Source organism: Hyperolius riggenbachi, chromosome 1, assembly GCF_040937935.1.
Source record: "Hyperolius riggenbachi isolate aHypRig1 chromosome 1, aHypRig1.pri, whole genome shotgun sequence".
NCBI lineage: Eukaryota > Metazoa > Chordata > Amphibia > Anura > Hyperoliidae > Hyperolius > Hyperolius riggenbachi.
Genome location: NC_090646.1, coordinates 98,843,191 through 98,866,026, shown reverse-complemented (window position 1 = coordinate 98,866,026; position 22,836 = coordinate 98,843,191). Strand labels below are relative to the sequence as shown.

At 46.9% G+C, this 22,836-nt stretch overlaps 1 protein-coding gene across 2 annotated transcripts in view; it reads right to left on the bottom strand.

The window, feature by feature from the left end:
• Positions 1–22,836, bottom strand: part of ZNF518B (zinc finger protein 518B) — a 134,078-nt gene that overhangs the window by 41,466 nt on the left and 69,776 nt on the right. The window contains exon 3 of one of the 2 annotated variants that reach the window (XM_068267481.1): positions 11,846–11,948. The gene's annotated coding sequence lies outside the window, so the exon portion shown is untranslated. The remainder of the gene's footprint in view (positions 1–11,845; positions 11,949–22,836) is intronic. The other variant, XM_068267491.1, reaches the window with a different exon arrangement.

Sequence of the window (22,836 nt, the reverse complement as noted above, 5' to 3'; positions counted from 1 at the left end):
AGACATTCTGGTTCACTATGACCTAGCTGGGAAATGTCTAATTCCAGAGGCAATGATATACATTACATACATTGAATTCAAAAGAGGACATTTTAAAACAGTCTTTTCTTCAGTGTGTCACTTGTCAACACATCTTCTTTGTACAACCATAGTTAAAAAATAAATAATGAAATAAATAAATTATACAACTTACTTAGCGTACATCTGTACATTTGCTTAGCAGTGATGTGCCAAGCAAATGGGGTGCCCTGTGGTACTTTTTTACTTTTCAAGTTTCTTTATTGAAAAATAAACAATGTAAAGTCTAACATACATGTGTTACCCCATGCTATAACAATGGGGTGTTATAACAATGAGATAAAACTATACAAACTATACAAACGTAAGCGACCATTTACCCTGTATGATATAAGCGAACAAAAGTTACATGAATACAGGGATCAGTATGAGTCATTTAATAAGCTGGTGAGATGCTTGTTGGTGCATAAATTATTGATTTTATCTATAATCATACTCCAGTTTAAATCTTTGTTAAAGAACAAGTTACGCCCATGCTAACCTGGAAACAAAAAACACATATATAAGTAGATAAATACTAGGCAGATATAATGCACTGTCCATGATTCATGTGAATTTTATAAAGGAAAAGCAGAGAATCCTATTCTAGACTATTTCCATATTGGTTACCTTTGAATTAAGCTAACCCTGACATCATTTCCTCCCTCACTCTTTTTTTTCTCCTCTTGCTAATTGTGTATTCGTTACCCGCCCTCCTCCCAGAGTCTTCAGACATACTATAGTCTATACTAGGTCTTATGTCATTAGAAGGAGGGGGAAATAAAGGGAAGAGGAGGAATATACAGTACTATAGATAAAGAGACCCCCCCCCCCCCCCCCAGCATGCAACTGTTTTGCCAGCCGATGGCAATGGCAATTAAAGGGCCAGTGCTCCTAAGGTATGTGATAACTCCAATCCAAACAGCAGAAACAGTTGTGATAGTTTTGAATGCAGGATTAGCATCTTTATCACTTAATATACTCAGACCAGTTGCTGTTGAAATTAGATTTTTATGGTGACAATCCTGCTTTAAGCCATCTAGCTGCTATGTGGTTTCTAACTGCTGTGTGTTGAGTTTAGTCAGTAATCCAAGTGGATAATTGTGGGTGAGGCAGAATATATTCCTATACTTAACATTGAGGCAGAATTGCCTCAGAAGCCAGCCAAAAAATGCTGCAGAACCCGAGTTTGTATTTGGGGAAAAAAACAAACTGCTCCGGTGTGCACCATCCCATTGCAATTCATTAGCCAATCAGTTTTCAGCCCACAAGCATTTTTTTAAAAAACGCTCAGAACCGCTCTTGGTGTGCACCAGCCCTAAGTGCTGCAAAGGAATGGTGTCTCTGTTGAGAGTCCCAGAAATAACCACTAGTAATTCCATACCAGCATTTCCAGCATTAAGGAATCCCACAAATCTGTAAAATTATGGATTTTTATCATACCCATATTGCTTTCCATGCTGCAATAAATGGCCCAGCTCACATTTCCCAACAACTCCCCTCCTTCGATACTCCCCCAACCCCACCTTGCTTCAAACCTTGCCCTTAGATTGTAAGCCTATCCTTTAAATTGTAATTGACAGGGCCCTCCTCCCCATGTGCTCTCCTCCACCACCTTATGTACTCCATAGCTTTATTTATCCCCTCCTTGCAATCTGCTCACCATTGTTTATTGTTTCACTATTTTGTGTATCATTGTTTAAAACTGTAATATCTTGTGTTATATTGTTCAATGATTATCTCCGCTATCTATTGTACATAGCGGCGTAATATTTTAGCACTTTATAAATAAAGTTTAATGCAGGGAATAATGAGATTTTTCAGCAGTTTTACTGTATGATCGATTTTCCGATCTATTTTGCTGAACGATTTCCATTCACTTCTATTGATCAGAAAAACGATTGAAAATCAGATCGGACCTGAAATGATCTATCGAACCATCTATCTACCAAAAAATCTCATGGTGTATTCCCAGCGTAATAATAAATAAACTTGCTTTTAAGATTTTGTGAATCTGATATAGTGCATTATTATATGAGTTGGTAGTATTCCCTGCCCTGAAGCTTGAGGGTTGTTATCACTTGCATTGTAAAGCATTATTGTTAGAATCAGCTTTGCTGGCCGTGTTTCCCTGGACATATGGTTGGTTTCTTATGCAGGTTGCATAATGCAGTCCAGGGAAAAGAGGCCTTATTTGTCAGCTTGCTGCTGTGGACTGCTTTGCATCCACTTGTCATGCAAATTGCTTGTCTGCTTCCTTGGAAGGTTTTCAGTATATATGTCACTTCCTCCCAGAGTTCCTGGCTCGTCATAGGTTTTTGTTTGATAGACTCACCTTGAGCCTCAGCCTGTTTGGATCATATTGTGTATATTCTAGTGTAGTTATTCTTGAGGAGTGCATTCGGCATTCCTATTAGTGCAGTTAGTATTGTGTTATATTTGTACTGCCTAATCTTGTCTTGTCCTGACAAGGTGGCTGGTAGCGAATAGTTCTGTCAATCTTGTCTTGTCCTGAACTTGCGATTGCGCTGCCTCCAGCGGTGGCTGGTAGCGAATAGTTCTGTCAATCTTGTCTTGTCCTGAACTTGCGATTGCGCTGCCTCCAGCGGTGGCTGGTAGCGAGTCGTTCCATCTATCTTGTCTTGTCCCAAACTTGCAATTGCGCTGCCTCCAGCGGTGGCTGGTAGCGAATCGTTCTGTCTAGTTTTGTCTTGTCCTGTTGTTGCGATTGCACTACCTCCAGCGGTGGTTAATAGTGAATCGTTCAGTCCTGTTACTTGGTCGCAATTACCCTAGCGTTAGAGTTGGTGGACCTCCCTTGTTTGTGTCGTGGAGTATACCTTGGCTGCGGTTGCTACTGGTTACTCCATCTGTCTGTCTTGCAGAGAAGGAATGCTTGCTGTTGTCTGGTGTTAGTGTAACGATCGGTGTAGCAACACAGACGTCTGATTATGTGTGATCTGCAGAATCACCAATAATACAGATGCTATACCTGATTATGTGGTGATCTGCAGTATCACCAATAATGCACGTATAGCTGGCAAGATACAAGGTAAGTGTAGTGCTTGGTGCAACAATAGACTGGGCCTTACCAGAGGAGCTGGTAGGCACTATAAGAACTCAGCAACAATAAGTTTAGCAAGACCTCACCAGAGGAGCTGGTGGGTACTTATAGAACACAGTAACAATAAGTTTAGCAAGACCTCACCAGAGGAGCTGGTGGGTACTTATAGAACACAGTAACAATAAGTTTAGCAAGACCTCACCAGAGGAGCTGGTGGGTACTTATAGAACACAGAAACAATAAGTTTAGCAAGACTTCACCAGAGGAGCTGGTGGGTACTTATAGATCACAGTAACAATAAGTTTAGCAAGACCTCACCAGAGGAGCTGGTGGGTACTTATAGAACACAGTAACAAGAAGTTTAGCAAAGCCTTACCAGAGGAGCTGGTGGGCACTATTGAGAATACCTCACCAGTGGCGAGGGCCCACTGGTGAGTTGGAGTGTCAGACAGGCTAGGTTCGGTAACTAAGAGGCAGACACAGTACAGAGTCAGTAGGCAAAAGAGTAGTAGGTAATCAGGCAGGGATTCGGCAACTAGATCAGGTGGGCAGAAGTACAAAGATGAGTAGCAATAGCAGAGTCAGAGGTTAGCCAGAATCAAACACAGAATATCAATAATATACAGTAACAATCTCCTAGTCTTGTGTGAAACCCCTGGTTTCCTCCCAGATCAAAGCACACCGGATACTAGTCTAAGGTCTGAGCGCTAGCACATAAGTATTCGCAACCGCAGACGAGTTGCGAGTGAGCAGCGACGGCTTAAGAAGCAGAGTACACCTCTAAGCCGTGCCCACTCCAATCCGCCAATCCTGAGCGGCGAACGTCTGCTCTGATGTCAGACGACCAGCGGGTCAGCTGACGCGCCTCCTCCCAGCATAAAGGTTCCTTCTACGCGCGCGGCCGCGCGATACAGAAACCTTATGTGCAAATGACAATTCCGTCCTTGGCGTGCTAGACGCCGAGGGAACGGAAAAAGACTCTGAATAGGGAACCAAAGCAGCTGCGGAGACAACCTGCATGCCCGCAGCCGCATATGTTACAGTTAGACAACCGATTGGCAAGCGTTCTCACTGTCTGTCTTTGCTTTCTTTCCTCATTCGTTAGTCAGGGTTGGTACATTTTGTTACTGTTGCGCTTATCGTGCGGTGTCCGTGCAATTAACTTGTTTTGTCACTGTTGCGCATAACGTGCGGTGACCGCGTTCAGTTAGTGCTTTGTTATTTTCCTTGGCCTTTACATTGTACCTATTGCTGTATCTTCTGTCATGCTCTGTCTTTACTCAATCTTGTATCTCTGATAGCAATCACCTCTTGTGCGATTGGTTTTCACACTCTGGTCTGTTTCACATGTCTATCGTCGCCGGGGGGCGACTAGATTGGTAGAAATTCTTTGTCTGCATCTGTTCCTGTTCTCTACTATCTTGTTATCTTGTTTCTGTTTGCTCTGTTTTGTTTCAAGTCGTGCAATTCCAAGCTGACATCTGTGGTTGTACAGAGAACCTGCTTCTCTGTACTCCACAGCTCCACCTGCTGGTTGGAATTTCCCTCTGCATATGTGTTTGCACATACTGGGTACACTTCTTCCGTGATTGTGGGGATTTCCATCTGCTTCAGCGCAGCTGGAGTGTGCTGTCGGTGGAAATCGACCGCAGATCATTACAATTATGGATTACATTATTATAGATGTACATAGTAATGATTTGAACTTGATGAGGAGGTTTACATTCCTAGATATTGTGAATACAGATGTGGAACACATTTCTACTGGAAGTAGTTATGGCAAATTCTATATCTGCATTTAAAAGGGGCTTAGATGCTTTCCTTGCGATGAAAGACATCCATGGCTACAATTACTAGGTAATGCCCAGTGATGTTGATCCAGGGATTTTATCTGATTGCCATCTGGAGTCGGGAAGGAATTTTTTCCCTTTTGGAGCTAATTGGACCATGCCTTGTAAGGATTTTTCATCTTCCTCTGGATCAACAGGGAGATGTGAGGGAGCAGGCTGGTGTTGTACTTTGTTTTCTGGTTGAACTCGATGGACGTACAGTATGTCTTTTTTTAACCCAAATAACTAGGTTACTATGTAGATGCCAGTTTTGATTTTATTATAATAGAAGTGTAATTTTAAAAGTGGTACTGAGTGCCCATGAATGTTGCATACGCCCATGCTTTCCCAATGTTACTATGCTAGACTGTTTTTCACTAGCTATGGAGTTCATTATCTTAAGTGAAAAATTCCCTTAAAGGGACCCTGAGATCTCCATAAAATTGCAATATGGTACTTACCTGGGGCTTCCTCCAGCCCATCATAGCCCACGAGGTCCCCGGCATCTTCCTGGCTCGTCTCCCGGTCTCGCTGGCAGCTCCATTATTCGTCGACTTCGGACTGAAGTCACCCCTGCGCCGGCCAGCGTGAGATTCCTGCAAATGCGCGGTTCTCTAAGACTGAACTGCACAGGACTCTCACACCGGCTGGTGGCTCGAAGTCGCCAAATAACAGAGCCACCAGCGGGACCTGGAGAGGAGCCAGGAGGACGCTGGGGGACTCCGCGGGCTGGAGTAAGCCCCGAGTAAGTCCAAATTGCATTTTTACGGAGAGCTCAGGGTCCCTTTCATTCAAATTTTTAGAAGCTCAGCTCAGTTCATGCTATCGTTAAAAAATTTGCTAACTAGGTCAGGTCCAATTTTGGGAACATAAAATATTTTTTCAAAAAGAGCTTGTGGCTGGCTCTAGTGGGTTCTAGCACTAAGGCAGATCAGCAGAAGCACTTATCTCAGAAGCAGTTGGGAACCAAATGGCTATATTGTTAACATCCTGTGCTTTGAAATGAGCTTATCTGCCATCTCTGCCATGGCAGTCAGGTGACACAGGGGTGAGATAAAATTACATGTGATTAGAGACAAATGAGGAGGAATTAGACAGGCTAAACTCTTGACATACATGCAGGCTGCATTTCTCTGTTTACCTTCTGTGCTGTGCAAGAGATCTTGTTCAGATGGCAGATTAGGCAGGCTAAACTCTCTACATACATACAGGGTGCATTGCTCTCTGTTTACCTTCTGCCCTGTGCCAGAGATCAGGTCCATATGGGGGATTCGGTAGGCTAAACTCTCTACATACATACAGGGCGCATTGCTCTCTGTTTACCTTCTGCCCTGTGCAAGGAGATCAGGTCCAGATGGGGGATTAGGCAGGCTAAACTCTACATACATACAGGGCACATTTCTCTGTGATTACCTTCTGCCCTATGCCAGAGGTCAGGTCCAGATGGGGGATTCGGTAGGTTAAACTCTCTACATACATACAGGGCTGCATTTCTCTATGTTTACCTTCTGCCCTGTGCAAGGAGATCACGTCTAGATGGGGATTAGGCAGGCTAAACTCTCTACATACATACAGGGCACAATTCTCTAGGTTTTCCTTCTGTCTGTGCAAAAGTTCAGATCCACTTTAAATGTTTGTGCCACCCCCATGACATCACGTCACCCCAACGTCACGCCGCACCGACAGTCCGCCTTTCTGATTGGCCGCCAGGATCCCAGAACAAGAGCAAAGGTAAAGGTGGCTGGGGAGAGAAGCCTGGAGTCCCTGACCAGCGCTGATCGCATGACCCACGCAGACACAGAGAGCAGTGGTTTTAGCTAGCCTGAGCGTAGCTCGGGCTTACTGCTTTCCGTTCCTGCTTCCTTGCCCCAGCTTAGCTCGGGAATACCGCCAGCAGAGGGGTTAATTGTCTACAATAGTCTTTGGAACATGTTTGAGGGAAGGAAGGTGTATTTGATTATGTAGAAACCTATGAAAACCTATCCATCCCCTAACCCCCCCCCCCCCCACACACACACACACACACACACACACACACAAAAAACAGTAAATATTTGTAGTTTTATTTCTACTATTCTTTTTTATTACACAGCCTGAATAGGAACTCCACTAAAACAGCAATTAGAACTCCACTAAAAACTACAAAAAGCATACAAATTGAATTTACCACCAGGTACAGGCAGGTCTTAAACTGATCGGTAAGTTATGTGCTAACGTGCCCCCTAATTTACATAATAGTGATTTTTCGGTTAAATAAATGCAAATTACCACATAATTTACCGCATGCAGTAATTCATGACTAAATTTACTGCATGTGGTCAAACATAACTAAAATCTACCAGAATTGCTAAATTATCACATGCAGTAAATTACCGTACATGTGGCAATTTGCTCAAAAACCCTACCAGAATTGAGGCCATTGAGTTGAGCTTTTAACAGGTCCTGACTGGAGCTTTTAAAGAGAACCAGAGATGTTCGGGGGTAAAGCTTCCTCCAGCCCCATAAGCCTGGATCGCTCTCACTCCGCCGTCCTCCGCTGCCTGTATCCGCCGATACCGGGTCCCGTACTTACGGCCAGTCGGCGAAACCACGCGGCCAATTTTCCGCATCACAGGGGCTCCCTCCATATCCTTACACGTGCGGCTCCACACTACGCAGCCGCATGCATAAGGGTATACTATAGAGGGAGCACCTGTGTATGCGGAAATATGGTCGCATCTGCCGGAAGTGACGGTACCCGGTACCGGCGATAGAGGACGCGGAGGACGGCGGCGTGGGAGCAATCCAGGCTTATGGGGCTGGAGGAAGCCCCAGGTATGTATTAAAGCTTTTTCATTTTTTGTACTCTGTTCGTCTCTGGTTCCCTTTAAGGGGCAGAGTCTGCATGGTATTAAAAAATGGCGAAGAAGGATGACCTGCCTGGCACTCTTTGCATACATTAACCAGAGTTGCCTGGCAATTGCCAGCATTTTCACGGACTTTAACAGGCATTTCCACGAAACTTGTGGACATCAGATCACTAATCGTCACTACCAAAATGACTGCTGCCATGGGTGTAGCAATTACCCCTGCGACCCCTGCCATCACAGGGGGGCCCAGAAGCTTTGGGGGCCCCTCCTCCTCTCTCTGCCCAACCGCAAGTGTAGTTAATTAGCATATAAATCTCCCCATTCATTCACGAAAACCGTGTGCAGGAGCGTGTGTAGTTGTTTCCTGCTTCCAGATGCTGCTTTACAGCAGAACACTCTCTGCTGCCATTCGCTGACTCCCGATCACGTGACCTGCATGAGGTTCAGGGAACAAGGGGGCCCCATGCTATCATTTCTGCAGGGGGGCACTATTAAGTCTATTTAAAGAGAAACTCCGACCAAGAATTGAACTTTATCCCAATCAGTAGCTGATACCCCCTTTTACATGAGAAATCTATTCCTTTTCACAAACAGACCATCAGGGGGCGCTGTATGACTGATATTGTGGTGAAACCCTTCCCACAAGAAACTCTGAGGACCCTGGTACTCCTGGCAGTTTCCTGTCTGTGAACCTTGTTGCATTGTGGGAAATAGCTGTTTACAGCTGTTTCCAACTGCCAAAAAGCATGCAGCAGCTACATCACCTGCCAACAGTAAAAATGTCACCATGTAATAAATGTCAGAATGTAAATCAGGGATTTAAAAGATTTTACAATGGGAAACACTGACTAAATCATTTATACATAATTATTGTAAAAATTAAGCACTTTTTTCATACATTATTTTCACTGGAGTTCCTCTTTAAGCCCCTGACACTGTTGGATTTTTAGCAAAGCAGCCAGCACCAGGCTTGTAACGGGAAAAGACCTGAGTGACCACAGCGGAGTTTGCCTTTCCAAACAGTTTTCTATAGCTGAACAACAGAAAAAAAGAAAATGTAGTTTTAACATTTCAGAATGCAAACAATGCAAGGCTAGGAGCGCTGCTTTGTCAGTGGAAGACAACAGAGAGATATTCTTAGATCTTACTCTTCATAGTTCAAGGTTGTTTGATATGAATTGAGCACACAGCTATAGCTCAGGGTTTTTTTTGTTTTCTATTAAACAATTACAGCATGTCACCTATATATTGATAACATATGATTAACATTTACTTTAAATATACCTACTATACAATTAGAATACATAATACACTGATAATAATTTACAGTATAGTGCAGGATAGATTCAGCATTGGTACCTCTCGTGCCCCTACCTCTCCCTCTAGATTGTAAGCCTTTGGGCAGGGTCCTCCTCCTTTTGTGTCCTACCTGATCATGCACCTCCATTACTGTGAACCCATGCTATGCACTTGAGTGAACCTAACTTGCCTAATCTCCATGCTCCCATCCAAAGACTGACTAAGCATTACCTTATAGTCATACTGTGCGGTGTGATCTGGTTTTCTTGTATTCCTGTATTGTCATATTGCTGTATGTCACCCCTAAATATTGTCTGTCACCTAAATTAATGTCCAGCACTGCGTAATATGTTGGCGCTTTATAAATACAATAAATAATAATAATAATTGCTAGGGTTTCTAAAAACATAACTAAAATTAAATCAAACCAAATGAATAAGCTCAGACTAAAGCAAACTCACTTTAACCTCCTTAGCGGTAATCCCGAGTCCACAGTTTAGAGCGGTAATCCTGAGCTGGATCCATGGAAGGTGTGTAATGTGCAGGGCTGTCGCAGATCTATCTAGCGGTATGATTTTTAAGGATCTAATGCTGGGAATACACGGAGTGATCCGGCGGCTCGATTAGCCGCCGGATCGACTCCCACCGCGTCCCTGCTCGTCCCCGCGGCCCCCCGGATCGATTCCCGCTCGTCCCAGTGGGCGCTTCCTTATCTTCCGCTCGATTTCCCGCTATTGTCCGCCCGCAGGTATCGAGCCGGGAATCGATCCGTGCGGTCATCGGACCTGTCGGATATTATCAATCGAGCCATCAGCGGCTCGATTGATAAGGAACTATCCCTCTCTGTATGCCCAGCATAAAAGCTTGTGAAAAAATTGCACCGCTTTTAGTCTGAAAATAATCATACTGCAACTGAGGTTAGCCACCTTGGCGGTAATGACGAGCTCAGCTCGTCCATTACCGCCGCGGTGGATTTCTCAGGCCCTGGAGGGTCTTTTTGCACAAAATTTTTGGAGGGGGTGTGGCTAGCACTTGGCTACCTACATTACCCCTCCGATCACCTCCGGCCTGCTCTGATCCCCCCGATCGCCGCTGTTTTGACTTACTCCCCCTTCGAAACCCTCGCCAGCGCAGCCTTTCCATAGCCTCCAGGGGTGGCTATGGCGGCGATCGGAACTGTGCATGACATCAAAGACGTCAGACGTCATGTCCCATCGTCGCCATAGCATCGCCTGAAGGTATGCCGGAATTCTCGGCCATCGCGGGATCTCGGCCAGGTAAATATCGCCGGCGGCGAGTGGAGGGGGGGACACAGTGCCGGGGGACTTGGGGGGAGAGTGTAGCTAGCCTAGTGATAGCTACACTAAAAAATAACCATTTTTTTTTAAAAAGCCACCCGCTGTCTATTCAGGCAATGGCTTGCTGTCCAAAGTGCATCACGGTGCGATTCTGGATAGCATGCTGTAGTTAATAGCAGCACGCACGCAAATTCCTATAGATGTGCATGGCATGGTATGGCTACATGGATTCGGATGCATATTTACATCACTGCAAGTGCCGACTTACATCCTGGAAGATGCACACCGGCTCAGTAAAGACTGGCCTTAATTAGAATGTTTTAAAGGACATCCGAGGTGAAAATAAACTGATGAGAAAAACAATTGTATCTATTCTCAGTTTACTAAAAAAGAACTTTTTAAAATATCCCACAGTTTTATTTCATATTTAAATCTAGTTTTTACTGTTTCATTGTCTCTGCTCAATGACACCTTCATTGAATTATGTCAGAGCTTTCTGTTGGTGGGCTCTGATCACTCCTGCGATGTTTTTTTTTTATTATTAATATTTATTTGTTCAATTTTTTAAAATAAATTTTTCCATTTTCTTTATATTTTTTCCCCCTCCCTCCCTCCACCTGCCAGCCAATGACAACGATTGGCTGTCATAGGCATCAGCCTATGACAGCCGATCGCTCTTGTGCCTCTCCAAGGGACAGCCGAATGACACAGCTGTCCCCAGTACAGCACTGCAATAGACAGCGGTTTTGCCATCTAACAGTCTCCTAGCGGCGACCGCCACTAGGAGACTGATGACGTAGTGGAGCTCTGTCATTGAAGCGGGGATGCGCACACATTGGTGTGCGCAATCCCCTGCAATCTTCGCCCCCCGGATTTAACAACATTTGGCGTTAAGCGGTCCTGGGGGAGCCGCCGCATTCACACCAATCGGCATGACACATGAGTCTTATAGTAGTTAAAATAATTAATGTGTGTGTATGTGTGTAAATAAAACCCTAATCAGTTATACACTGACACACTTTGGGCTTGATTCACTAAACCGTGATAATTGATATCACGGTTGCAGTAGCGCTTTGTGCGTGTTATAACGTGCGTAACAGTTTTTACACACAATCACGAATTTTTGCACGAAAACATGCCGTTTGCGCACGAAAAATGTGCAATTGGGCGTGAAAAATCAGTTATCACGGTTTAGTGAATCAAGCCCTTGGTGTGATATCATGTGGGCTGCATTCAAGTTTAAAGGCAACCTGTAGTGAGAGGAGTTTTATAAATATTATAAACAACTAGTAGACCCAAGCTCGTTTAAAAACAGGCTCTAGGTCTTTTTTTACCGCCGCCAGTCACTGCGCATGCCCGCACCTGTAGCGCGCCCGTGCCCGCCGCGCATGCCCATCGCGCACACACACCCGCCACGCATGCAACTAATGTTTAAAGGGAAATAAATACCCCCAAATGCAATTTGTGTACAATACTGACTGTTGGATGCCTCACTCCTATATCCAGTCCATATTAGATGAAGCTCTTCTTCTTTCTTGCCACTAGTATCTCACTGCAAAAAAAACAACATTTATCATGATTAAAATACTTTACTAATATCTCCACTAATTGGTGGTGATGTGCCTATTTGCATTGCTACTTAGAAAATAGCGGTTCTAATTGAAAACTCTGGTGTATTTTTAACGTTCATAGATTTGGGAGTGAAATACGTCAGTTTAAACTGTAACTTCATTTGAGTACAAAAATTACATGTCATCTTTGTGTAAGGGCCTGTTTCCACTGCACGCAGACTGGATGCAGGAAAACTGACTCCAATGAATGCCTATGGGAAAATCTGCATCAGAAAAACTGCGTTTAGTGGAAACAGCCCCATAGGCTTTCATTGGAGTCAGTTTTTCTGCATCCATTCTGCATCCAATCTGCGTGCAGTGGAAACAGGCCCTAAGTAATTTTGTAACTGAATGTTATAAAACATAATGGGCCTCAGTGGTGCTCAAATACCCCTTTTTAAAATTCGAGTTTGGTCGAATTCGAATAGTAAATTATTCGAGGTCAGTCGAATATTCGAGTCGAATAATTTTTACTATTCGATTCGACCTCTGACTTCGAGCTCACTATTCGAGTCGGTATTCGAGCTCATTATTCGAGCTGACTATTCGAATTGGCCTTAAATAGCTTCCAACACTTGTTTTGAGGGTGAATGATGCAAGAAACATCTTTTTTTCCAAGTAACAACAGCAAGTGATTATGTGGGGATGTTCCTTTAAAAAAAAAAAGGTGAAAAGAGGAGTTGTGTCCAGAATTTTGTTCAGTACTGTATATACTTCTTCTTCTTCTTCTTCTTCTTCTTCTTCTTCTTTATCTTCTATCTTCTTCTTCTTCTATATCTTCTTCTTCTATATCTTCTTCTTCTATATCTTCTTCTATATCTTCTTCTATATCTTCTTCTTCTTCTATATTGTCTTCTTCTTCTTCATCTTCTTCTTCTTCATCTTCTTCATCTTCTTCATCATCATCTTCTTCATCTTCTTCATCATCATCTTCTTCTTCTTCATCTTCTTCTTCTTCATCTTCTTCATCTTCTTCTTCTTCATCTTCTTCTTCTTCATCTTCTTCTGCATCTTCTTCATCTTCTTCATCTTCTTCATCTTCTTCATCTTCTTCTTCATCTTCTTCATCTTCTTCATCTTCATCTTCTTCTTCTTCTTCATCATCTTCTTCTTCTTCTCCTTCTTCTTCTTCTTCTTCATCTTCTTCTTCTTCATCTTCTTCATCTTCTTCTTCATTTTCTTCTTCTTCATCTTCTTCTTCTTCTCCTTCTTCTTCTTCTTCTTCATCTTCTTCTTCTTCATCTTCTTCTTCTTCATCTTCTTCATCTTCTTCTATATCGTCTTCTTCTTCACTTATTTCTCTTTTCAATTTTTTTTTACAGAAATGCAGCTATTTTTGAGCGTAACAAATAGCTGGTGGCGCACGCATGTTGGAAGCGCCATTGTATGTGCTCCCTGGCAGTGGAAACACACAGACAGCAGGAGGTAAATTCAGCAGCAGGAGGAGGAGGATGAGTGTGCGGCAGCAGGCAGTCAATGAGGCAGGCAGCGTGACATAATAGCCCTGGTACCTAGCGGTGATACCAGGGCTGTAAATAAACACAACAGGAGGTCCCAGACAGCGGTCGTGCAGCCCACATCGTGTCCAATACACAACTGGGACAACACAGTTTTCAACCCGGGCACCTCAGAAAAATTAAACCTTTTTTTTTTTTTTTTATGGTTTTTTGGTTTTGTTTGTACAACCAATTACACAGATATATAGCTATTGTTTGACGTAATAGCTGGTGGCAGTGTGGCAGCAGAAGGTAATTCTGTGTACCCTGGCAGTGGGAAACACAGACAGACAGCAGCAGCAGCAGGAGGAATGGAGGAGTAATGTGAGCAGCTAATGTTTGACGTAATAGCTGGTGGCAGTGTGGCAGCAGAAGGTAATTCTGTGTACCCTGGCAGTGGGAAACACAGACAGACAGCAGCAGCAGGAGGAATGGAGGAGTAGTGTGAGTGTGGCAGCAGGCAGGCAGCGTGACATAATAGCCCTGGTACCTTGCGGTGATACCAGGGCTGTAAATAAACACAACAGGAGGTCCCAGACAGCGGTCGTGCAGCCCACATCGTGTCCAATACACAACTGGGACAACACAGTTTTCAACCCGGGCACCTCAGAAAAATTAAACCTTTTTTTTTTTTAATGGTTTGTTGGTTTTGTTTGTACAACCAATTACACAGATATATAGCTATTGTTTGACGTAATAGCTGGTGGCAGAGTGGCAGCAGAAGGTAATTCTGTGTACCCTGGCAGTGGGAAACACAAACAGACAGCAGCAGCAGCAGGAGGAATGGAGGAGTAATGTGAGCAGCTATTGTTTGACGTAATAGCTGGTGGCAGTGTGGCAGCAGAAGGTAATTCTGTGTACCCTGGCAGTGGGAAACACAGACAGACAGCAGCAGCAGGAGGAATGGAGGAGTAGTGTGAGTGTGGCAGCAGGCAGGCAGCGTGACATAATAGCCCTGGTACCTAGCGGTGATACCAGGGCTGTAAATAAACACAACAGGAGGTCCCAGACAGCGGTCGTGCAGCCCACATCGTGTCCAATACACAACTGGGACAACACAGTTTTCAACCCGGGCACCTCAGAAAAATTAAACCATTTTTTTTTTATGGTTTTTTGGTTTTGTTTGTACAACCAATTACACAGATATATAGCTATTGTTTGACGTAATAGCTGGTGGCAGAGTCGCAGCAGAATGTAATTCTGTGTACCCTGGCAGTGGGAAACACAGACCGACAGCAGCAGCAGCAGGAGGAATGGAGGAGTAATGTAAGCAGCTATTTTTTGACATAATAGCTGGTGGCAGTGTGGCAGCAGAAGGTAATTCTGTGTACCCTGGCAGTGGGAAACACAGACAGACAGCAGCAGCAGGAGGAATGGAGGAGTAGTGTGAGTGTGGCAGCAGGCAGGCAGCGTGACATAATAGCCCTGGTACCTAGCGGTGATACCAGGGCTGTAAATAAACACAACAGGAGGTCCCAGACAGCGGTCGTGCAGCCCACATCGTGTCCAATACACAACTGGGACAACACAGTTTTCAACCCGGGCACCTCAGAAAAATTAAACCTTTTTTTTTTTTAATGGTTTGTTGGTTTTGTTTGTACAACCAATTACACAGATATATAGCTATTGTTTGACGTAATAGCTGGTGGCAGAGTGGCAGCAGAATGTAATTCTGTGTACCCTGGCAGTGGGAAACACAGACAGACAGCAGAAGGGCAGTACACAGCAGCCCACTGTAGGTGTAAAATGTGTGGCTGCAGGCGACGTAATAGTCAAACTGAACCAGGCTGGCTTAGTGAGCAGGAGCCAGGAGGTGGTAAAGGGTGGTAAGGCACATTAACGATGGTTCTTAGCCAGTTCATGTCCCCCTCTCGCCGACAACAGGGGCCAGGAACTCGCCTTCCACCCACGCCTGGTTCATCTTGAGAAACGTCAGTCTGTCCACAGACTTGTGAGACAGACGTGAGCGTTTCTCGGTGACCACGCCACCAGCTGCACTGAAGCAGCGCTCGGACAGCACGCTGGAAGGGGGGCAGGACAGCACTTCCAGGGCGTACTGCGCCAGCTCGCTCCAGATCTCCAGGCGCTTGACCCAATACTCCATGGGATCAACAGGGGCATCGCTGTCAAGCCCGCTGTAGGACCCCATGTAGTCAGCCACCATGCGGGTCAGGCGCTGGCTGTGACCGGAGGAGGATGCTGCTGCATCATGCACCTCCTCTCTAGTCACTGCTGCCGGAGCCTCTACAGTCCTGTAGAGCTCGTGGCTGAGAGACAGCAGGTCTGTGGGGCGCTTGCTGCTGGATGCAGGCACCTGCTGCTGCCTCTGTGCTGGCTGCTGGACAGTGGGGGTGGAAGGCTGGGGGAAGGCTTCCTCCAAGCGCTCAACAAGGGCCTGCTGCAAGCTCCTTATTTGTTGCGCTGGGTCTCCTCCTGCAGGCGGCAGGAACTGGCTCAACTTCCCCTTGAGGCGTGGGTCCAACATCATGCTGATCCAGATGTCCTCCCTCTGCTTCATCTGGATCACCCTGGGGTCCTTGCGCAGGCACGCCAGCATGTGCGCTGCCATTGGGAAGAGGCGGGCCACGTGTGCTGGCACATCGACGGCAGTGCTGTCCGCCTCATCCTCCTCCTCTGCCGCCTCATCCTCTCTCCACCCCCGCACCAACTCAGCTGCGCTGTGCTGATCCCCCTAATCAGCAGCAAGGTCAGGGACCTCCACCAAGTCCTCCTCCTCCTCCCCCTCAGAGGTGGACTGTGCAGCTGCTTGCCGCTCCTGCTGGTCCAAGGCTGCCGCTCCCTGTTCCAGCAAAGCATCGAGGGCCCTGTTCAGCAGACAAACCAGGGGCACCCACTCGCAGACCATAGCATGGTCCCTGCTCACCATGTTAGTGGCCTGCAGAAAGGGAGCCAGCACTAAGCACACCTGCTGCATGTGCCTCCAGTCATCATCGGGGACGATGGACGGGATGTTGCTGGTCTTGTCCCTTCTCCGAGCGGCGGAAACAGTGGCCAGGGCAAGGTACTGGTTGACAGCGTGCTTCTGTTCAACCAGACGCTCCAACATCGCCAGGGTGGAGTTCCAGCGAGTCGGAACGTCAAGGATCAGCCGATGGCGTGGCAGCTCCAGCTCCTTTTGCACGTCTTCCAGGCTCGCACAGGCTGCAGCCGAGCGCCGGAAGTGACGCACAACGTTCCTTGCCGTTTCCAGCAGTTCGCCCATCCCCTGGTAGGTGCGCAAGAACTTTTGCACCACCAGGTTCAGCACGTGGGCAAGACAGGGGATGTGGGTCAGGTTTCCCCTGTCTATTGCGGCAACCAGATTGGCCCCATTGTCGGCCACCACCTCTCCGACTCTGAGGCCTCTGGGGGTCAGCCAAATCCTCTCCTGCTCCTGGAGTTTGGCCAACACATGGGTTGCCGTCAGCTTGGTCTTCCCAAGGCTGACCAAGTGCAGCAGCGCTTGGCAGTGGCGGGCCTTCACGCTGCTGCTGAGGCGGGGGGTTTGGCCATGTGTGCCGGAGGATGGCAGAGGATCGGAGGAACCTGCTGCAGTTCCCCTGACCCTGCGGGGGGGGCACCACCCACTGTGTTGCTGCTGCTGTGCCCGCTGCTGCTCTCCCATCCTCACCCCCTTCCACCAAGCTGACCCAGTGGACAGTGAAAGACAGGTAGCGGCCTGTCCCGAAGCGGCTGCTCCAGGAGTCCATGGTGACGTGGACCCTTTCACCAACCGCGTGCTCCAGCCCTCGCTCCACATTGGCCATCACAAAGCGGTGCAGTGCAGGAATGGCCTTGCGGGCGAAGAAGTGTCTGCTGGGGAGCTGCCAGTCTGGGGCTGCGCAAGCAAGCAGCGCACGCATGTCGCTCCCCTCCTGCACAAGCGTGTACGGCAGGAGTTGGGAGCACATGGCCTGTGCCAGCAAGCCGTTCAGCTGCCGCACGCGACGGCTGCTGGGAGGCAGAGCCCTAACCACCCCCTGGAAGGACTCGCTCAAAAGGCTCTGGCGTGGCCTTTTGCTGGCACGGGAATCAGCAGACACAGCAGAGGAGGCCACTGAGGACTGGCTGCCAGAACAGGCCTCAGTGTCGGCGGCAGGAGTTGCAGAGGGGGGAGGAGCAGTGCGTTTCCGCACTCCTGCTGGTGCTGCTGGAGGAGCAGGAGGGCGGGTGGCTGCTGTTGCTGCTGCTGCTGAAGGCTGTGCAGTGATGGGTGTGGTGCCACTGCCAGCACCAGATGCCTTCAGCCTCTGGAACTCCTCATGCTGGTGGAAATGTTTCGCAGCAAGGTGGTTGATGAGCGAGCTGGTGCTGAACTTTAAGGGGTCTGCACCTCTGCTCAACTTCCGCTGACAGTGGTTGCAAGTGGCGTACTTGCTGTACACTGTGGGCATGGTGAAAAAACGCCAGATTGGTGACAAAAACGACCCCCTACGGCATGGAACCGCTGCTGCCTGTCTCCCTGTGGTGGTTGGGGGGGGGGGGCTTGGGTGCGGCTGGTGGTGGTACTGGCAGATGCTGCTGCTGCTGCTGCTGAGCCTGAGACACCAGCAGGCTGTGGGACCTGCCTACTGCTGCCAATGCTTGCAATGATGCACCTCCTTGCAAGGCCCACAAGCGCATCCTCCTCCTCCTCCTCAGAGCTGCTGAGGACGACATCCCCTGGAGGTGGTGGCACCCAGTCTCTGTCTGTCACCGTGTCATCATCAGCCTCCCCCTCCTGAAACATGTCCTGCTGGGATGATGACCCCCCAAACTCCTCTCCTGATGCATGGATGGGCTGCTTGACTGTCGCCACAGTCTTGCTGTCCAATCCCTCATCCCCCAAAGTGCCCATCAGCATCTCCTCCTCCAAATCGCCAACAACAGCAGACAATTGACGCATCATGCCTGGGCTCAAAAGAGTGCTGAGTGACAGGTCGGCGACTGACGGTGAACTGGCCTCCTCCCCAGGCCCTGCTGGGTGGCTGCTGCGAACAGGGGTGGTGGTGGTGGTGGTGAGGGTGGAGGCCTCGGATGCAGAGCTGATGGCGGGCTGCTCATCCTCCGTCATCAGTTGCACCACAGTGTCTGCATCCTTTTCCTCAATGGGACGTTTCCGACCCGGCTGGAGGAAAATCGGAGCAGGTGCTACACGCTGCTGCTGCTGCTGTGTCTCTGCAGCGTGAGTTGCAGATGCTCCTGCTGGGCGGTGCCCAAGGCGTCCACGGCCAGTGGCTATGGGAGGAATGTTAGCCACTGACGCTGCTGCTGCTGCTGCGGAACTGTGCATGGTGGCGCGGCCGTGCCCGCGGCTTGCCACAATGCTGCTCCCTCTCCTCCTGATTCCCTTGCTGCCCTTCCCCTTGCCCAAACCGCGCTGGCTGCCACTTCCAGACATCTTCGATGTTTTGGGCGTAAACACAAAAGTTTTTGAAAAGGGGGGGTGAAAAGTGGGGTACTTTAATGGAGTGGGTTGGTGGGTGAGGTGACTGAGTGAGTGTCCCGACTCCCTAGTACAGTAAGTAAGTAGTAACAGTCAGGAAGTACAACTAGCAGTTACAATAATCAGTAGTAATCACAAGGAAATAGAGTGTGTGTACACTACAGACAGTGAGTGCACGCACGCGCAAACACGCGCAGGAGCTGGCCTATGAACAGAGAGTGAGTGAGTGTCCCTAGTACAGTAAGTAAGTAGTAACAGTCAGGAAGTACAACTAGAAGTTACAATAATCAGTAGTAATCACAAGGAAATAGAGTGTGTGTACACTACAGACAGTGAGTGCACGCACGCGCACACACGTGCAGGAGCTAGCCTATGAACAGTGACTGAGTGAGTGTCCCTACTACAGTAAGTAAGTAGTAACTGTCAGGAAGTAGAATTCACAATAATCAATCAGTAATCAGAAGGAAATAGAGTGTGTGTACAGTACACAGACAGTGAGTGCACACACACACGCAGGAGCTAGTAGCCTATGAACAGTGACAGTGAGTGTCCTAGTACAGTTACAGTATATAACTATTCAGAAGGAAATAGAGTGTGTGTACACAGACAGTGAGTGCAAGCACACGCAGGAGCTAGCCTATGAACAGTGACAGTCAGTGAGTGTCCTAGTACAGTTACAGTATATAACTATTCAGAAGGAAATAGAGTGTGTGTACAGTACACAGACAGTGAGTGCACACACACACGCAGGAGCTAGTAGCCTATGAACAGTGACAGTGAGTGTCCTAGTACAGTTACAGTATATAACTATTCAGAAGGAAATAGAGTGTGTGTACACAGACAGTGAGTGCAAGCACACGCAGGAGCTAGCCTATGAACAGTGACAGTCAGTGAGTGTCCTAGTACAGTTACAGTATATAACTATTCAGAAGGAAATAGAGTGTGTGTACAGTACACAGACAGTGAGTGCACACACACACACGCAGGAGCTAGTAGCCTATGAACAGTGACAGTGAGTGTCCTAGTACAGTTACAGTATATAACTATTCAGAAGGAAATAGAGTGTGTGTACACAGACAGTGAGTGCAAGGCAAGCACATGCAGGAGCTAGCCTATGAACAGTGACAGTCAGTGAGTGTCCTAGTACAGTTACAGTATATAACTATTCAGAAGGAAATAGAGTGTGTGTACAGTACACAGACAGTGAGTGCACACACACACGCAGGAGCTAGTAGCCTATGAACAGTGACAGTGAGTGTCCTAGTACAGTTACAGTATATAACTATTTAGAAGGAAATAGAGTGTGTGTACACAGACAGTGAGTGCAAACACACGCAGGAGCTAGCCTATGAACAGTGACAGTCAGTGAGTGTCCTAGTACAGTTACAGTATATAACTATTCAGAAGGAAATAGAGTGTGTGTACAGTACACAGACAGTGAGTGCACACACACACGCAGGAGCTAGTAGCCTATGAACAGTGACAGTGAGTGTCCTAGTACAGTTACAGTATATAACTATTCAGAAGGAAATAGAGTGTGTGTACACAGACAGTGAGTGCAAGCACACGCAGGAGCTAGCCTATGAACAGTGACAGTCAGTGAGTGTCCTAGTACAGTTACAGTATATAACTATTCAGAAGGAAATAGAGTGTGTGTACACAGACAGTGAGTGCAAGCACACGCAGGAGCTAGCCTATGAACAGTGACAGTCAGTGAGTGTCCTAGTACAGTTACAGTATATAACTACAATACAAAATACAATCACTAAGTAGTAAAGGACAGCAGAAATACTGTCTAATACTATCTAATACTGTCTAATACTGTCTAAATACTAATGAGAAATAAACTAACAGAGGACAGGAGGACAGCTGCCCACACAGGCAAGGCCCTGAGGCCTAAAGCTGTAAGCCTGCAGCAGCTGTCTGAGTCTCTCTCTATGTAACACAAAAGCTACTAACTAAAATACAATGTCTATCTAACTAACAACAATATAGGTGTGTATAGGAGGTGTATGTGAGCAAAAACGCTAGGTAAATGACCACAATAGAGCTCTTGCTAAGCCAAAGCACAAAGGAGCAACTCTCTCTCTATGCAAGTCTCAGGCAAGGACGGAGAAACGGAACATGGCGGCCGCTATTTATAGGGTAGGGGCTGGCCAGGGTCCCCCTCTGTGATTGGCTGCCGTCAGAGGGCCTGGGAGCCCTCTGATTGGCTCTAAGGACATCAATCTGGGCTATGACGCTATTCGAGCTCGGTATTCGAGCTCGAATAGCGCCGTTTGCTCGAATAGCTCGAATAGTGAATGGGCTATTCGCGTTTACTCGAATAGCCCATTCGAATAGCTGCAGCTATTCGGAGCTCGAATACCGAGCTCGAATAGCTGGAAAAGAGCTCGAATATTCGAGCTACTCGAATATTCGAGCTCTGCTGAGCATCACTGATGGGCCTAATCCAATTCACTTTTTTCCCAGGAGATGATGTTTAACTACTTCAACTGTGTGTTTTTTCACCTAATGCATCTGAGCAACTTTCACCTCCCATTTATTTGCCAATAACTTTATCACTACTTATCCAGACAAAATTATTTATATGTTTTTTTCACCACCATTCAGGCTTTCTTTGGGTGGTACATTTTGCTAAGAATTATTTTATTCTAAATGCATTTTAAAGGCAATATTAAGAAAAAAAAATCATCATTTCTCACTTTTCAGCCATTACAGTTTTAAAATAATACATGCTACCATAATTAAAACCCATGTGTTTTATTTGCCAATTTGTCCGGGTTATTGTAACGATTGTGTAATTATTCCCGTGGTCAGCGCACAGGATGCGCGCTGACACTATGGAAATCCTCCACTAGCGTATAATCTGAGAGAACCCTGCAATGGTGCTATGCACCTGTAGAGGGGAATTCCTGACGGCAGATGGAGCTGAACAGATCCTCTGCACTCCACAGATGCCAGATAGGAATTGTAAGAGAGGAAGCAATGTAGGGCATGAGAGCCCTTAAAGAGAGAGAGCGCAGAGACAGGGTGAATGTGTGTCCACGAAATCTAGTCGCCAGAGCGACGATGAACACACAACAGCGACACAAGACCGAATAAGCACAGGGAAGGAATGTATGTATGTCCACCAATCTAGTCGCCAACAAGCGACGGCGAACACACAACAGCAGAAACCAAGTGAGACCGCAATCGCAAGAGATGCGATTGCCAATGAGGATGAGCACAGGGACAGAATGTATGTGTGTGCACCAATCTAGTCGCCCACCAGCGACGGTGAACACACAACAGCAGAAACAAAGTAGGAACGCAATTGCAAGGGTGGCGATTGCCAATAGTGACACAAGACAGAGTAAAGGTTAAACACAGGAGCAGAGAGAAAGGCACAGCATAACATACAATGAGAATGTCAAGGAAAACAACAAACGCAATACCTAAACGCTGTCACCGCGCTAGGCGCAACAGCGACACGCGCGTTTACTGCACGGTCTGCGCACGTTAAGCGCAACAGATATAAGCACGCCACCCTGACTAACGAATGAACACAAATGGACAAATAACAGGAATGCTTGCTAAACGGCTGCCTCACTGCAGACAACCGCAGGCGTTTGCTCCAAACAGACAGACAAACGGAAAACAGGAATAGTTCAGATAAGATCCACCGCTCTTCCGCCAGAGCGAGTGCGATCCGGGTTAAGGGATAGGACAGGAAGGATCCACTGCTCTTTCTGCCAGAGCGAGTGTGAACCAAGTAGAGAAACAAAGCTAGCAGGATCCACTGCTCTTTTCCACCAGAGCAAGTGTGATCCAAGTACAGAAACAGAGCTAGTAGGATTCACTGCTCTTTTCCACCAGAGCAAGTGTGATCCGAGTACAGGAATAGGCCTAGCAGGATCCACTGCTCTT